The sequence below is a fragment of the Orycteropus afer genome, unplaced genomic scaffold, assembly GCF_000298275.1.
Source record: "Orycteropus afer afer isolate SDZICR_OR568_19922 unplaced genomic scaffold, OryAfe1.0 scaffold00083, whole genome shotgun sequence".
NCBI lineage: Eukaryota > Metazoa > Chordata > Mammalia > Tubulidentata > Orycteropodidae > Orycteropus > Orycteropus afer.
The window spans coordinates 10,471,017-10,474,464 of record NW_006921670.1 but is presented as its reverse complement, the minus strand read 5'-3'; positions in this window follow the sequence as shown (position 1 = coordinate 10,474,464).

Here is a 3,448-nt window from a genome sequence, read left to right as displayed (position 1 = left end):
AGCCACTCCTCGGAAGGAAGGTTGGGCAATCCTACTTCCTTAGTGATACTGCCTCGGAAACCCAAGGAGGGGTCGCTATGAGTCAGGGCTGACTCAACGGCACATAACAACAACAACAACATGAGCACAATTAAATGTTCTGGAATTCCCATAGTTTGCAATGATATTCATAGTTTGTTATGATCCACACAGTTGAATGCCTTTGCATAGTCAATGAAACGCAGGTCAACGTCTTCTCGTGGTTTAGGAGGCCAGAAGTCTGGGTCCAGAACTGCAGCTGGAGGAGAAAGCACCTGTCTGCGTCTCCGGGTCCCAGCACAGGGACTATGGTGCCAAAGGACACGCTCCTCTCCAGCTCTTCTCTCTTGGTGGTAGTGGGTCCCTCTCTGTCTGCTTCTCTCTCCTTTTCTCTCTCGTAAGATGGAAGATGATAAGGCCACACCCCAGGGGAGCTCCCCTTACATCAGATCAGGGCTGTGAACTGAGTAAGACCTGGGTAAGGGGGTTGCATCCCATTTTAATGCCTTTACACGGGATCAGGACTGCTCGGTCACATCAGACCACATCGTGGACATGATTACAGCATTACATAACTGTCACGTTACATCACCGAGAAACCGCCAGACCACTGAGACTCACAGCCCAGCCAACTCGACCCACATTTTGAGAGAAACACGATTCACAAAATTCAATCCGTGATACACTCTTCTCCCTCTGAACTCATGTTAACCCAACTGGTAACATTTTCAAAGGTCGAACAACATCACAGTCCCAGGCCCCAGGGTCAGGCCTTCATTGCACCTTTTTCTGAAACACAGTTCAATCTGTGACATCTCACTCCAGTAACACACACCCACACTTGATCACTTCAGTCTGCTGTTTTATGCCTCTTTTCCTTTTATGAAATGTAAACAGCGTTATTATTTTAAACATCAATGTAAGATCAGTCCCTCATGGTACAGGGACAATTTGCTGCCTTTGTATTTTCAAAAGCTGCTTTGGACATAAGTGGGAGAACCCCCCACACCCCCAGTCAGTCTAAGGCTGGCAGCATAATTTCATGTTATTAAGGGACCTAAGAGGGACCACAACCCTCCTTGCTTTTGTGTTTTGTGAGAACTCATGCAAATTCCACCACCATGGCCATGAAAGCAGAAAATAAAGCGGCACTGCGGGGTGACCGGGGGGAGGCTGAGCTGGCAGGTGTGTCCCGCCATTCATCATAAAAGAAAAAGGAAATATAAAAGGACTGTGCATCTGAGAGTGCCTCCCCTTTGAGATTCTTTCTTCCGCTTTTCCCCCAAGCAAGCCTAATCAGTAATCAACCATTAGTCATTTCCTTTTGTTGCTACAACAATAACTCCTTTTGCTTTGCAATAGAAAAGAAAGAACCACAATGCAAAATGAAGGCATTCCATCTGAATGGCATTGTTCCCCGGCTTTATTAAATTTGCTCTTACAAATGTTTATGAAGCAGGAGAGCTGGTGCTCCCCCAAGCAGCAAATTTTGCATTAATAAACACTGGGGGGATGGCGTGCATTCAGGAACAAGGAAATGAAGACCCACATTCCAAGGTCCTAGGCTTCCCATTTGTTTTCTCCCAAATGAACTCTCCCTGCCACCTGCTTGAGCTCAGAGGCAGCCTGATTTAACTTTGTTGTAACTCTGAAACCAACATCTCCACCACCTACTTGGGGCTGTGACCACTGCTTGAGCCAGAAAACATCTAGAAAATGGCTCTCTGACCTCTCCCTTGATGGCCGAGGACCCTGAAATCTGACAAGTTAAGGGGCTTCATTAGCTGCTGGGTAGCCAAGCCAGTGAGAAACATTGTCGATTCTCCTGGAATCCAGATTTCTGGAGCCCATGGAGTTGGGGTAACCCACTGGCATGGATTGAATTGTGTCCCCCTAACATGTGTCAATTTGGCTGGGCCGTGAGTCTCAGTAGTTCAGCAGTTATGTAATGATGGAACTCACCAGTTGTGGAATGATATAATCATCTCCCATGATATGCTCTGATGTGATCAGCCCATCTGTTGTGAGGGGTTTGGGGTGGGAGGCAACACCGTAACTCGGGTCACAACCTTGATAAAGGGAGCATCCTTGGAGTGTACCCTGCATTAACTTTTATCTTACAAGGACAGAAGGAGAGAGAAGCAAGCAGAGGCAGGTCCTACTGACCAAATGTGGGTCCCTGCCTGGTGCGCAGCCAGGCCAAAACAGTTTACACACTGAGTGATTAAGAGGAGAGAAAATTACTTATTGCAAAGCAGCAATGCAAGGAGATAGGAGCCAGGACCCAAAGCTGACTTCCCGAATGGAGGTCGGGATACAGTTTGGAAGCTTCAGGAGAGGGGGGTTATACATATTCATAAAAACTGCAGGAATTTGGGCATGGATTAGCTGAGGCCTGGCTGAGGCTTCCTTTGCCTCGGTTTAAAGGGACAGTCGGTTTTTAATGCAAGGTGCTTGCACACCGGATGAGTCACACTGGCTTCCTGTTGTGAGCTGATCTGGCTTAGGCAGAGGGGACAATGTCAGTTCCCAGCAACTTTGTTCCTGTTTGTTTCACAGCCCATGTCCATGGGCCAAGGTTGATTTTCAAGTTGTCTGCTGAACACACATTAACATACTTATCATCTGTTTCTAGGGGAATAACATAGAAAGGATGTGTGAATTGACCTTTCATTCCATTCAGTTGTAAGGAACTGAGTTATCATATTTACTTATCTCTCTCCAAGGAGTTAACAGATAGGATGTGGACTGAGCTTTCATTCCTGAGGCATGTGTCCGCCTGTCTGTCTTAACCAGGGTGGGGGTGATAGTTGAGCTTTCATTCTATTAAGTTCTTAAGGAACTGAGTTATCCTATTTACTTACCTGCCTCCAACCGAGGATGCAGGCTGGACTTTGATTCCACTCGGCCTCACTGCTACCACCACAAGGGAAGAGCTGGGAATGAGCTCATCCTTTGGACTCAGGGTCCCTGTGCTGGGAACCTCCTGGACTCAGGGCAAGATCTACGCCAAGAGTCACAGAGCTTTCCAAGGAATGCTGGGCTCACAGATGCTGAAGGGACAAGGAACTTCCTCCTACACTGTGAGCCGACAGAGAGAGAAAGCCTTCCCCTAGAGCTGGCACCCTGAACTTGAGAGAAGAATGTACCGTGGACAGCCAGAAGCAAGAATAAATCTGTCTTGGAGGAAATAAAACTGGAATGCTTCTTAGCAGCGAGGATGGCCAGACTTCATCTCTCCTACACTGGTCACGTTGTTAGAAGGACCAGTGCCTGGAGAAGTGTATCATGGTTGGTAAATAAGAGGCAAATCCTCAATAAGATAGATGGACACCGTGGCTGCAAGAATGAGTTCAACAACATCAGTGACGGTGAGGATGACGCAGGACCAGACCGCACCTTCGTTCTGTTGTACGTGGGGTTGCTGTGC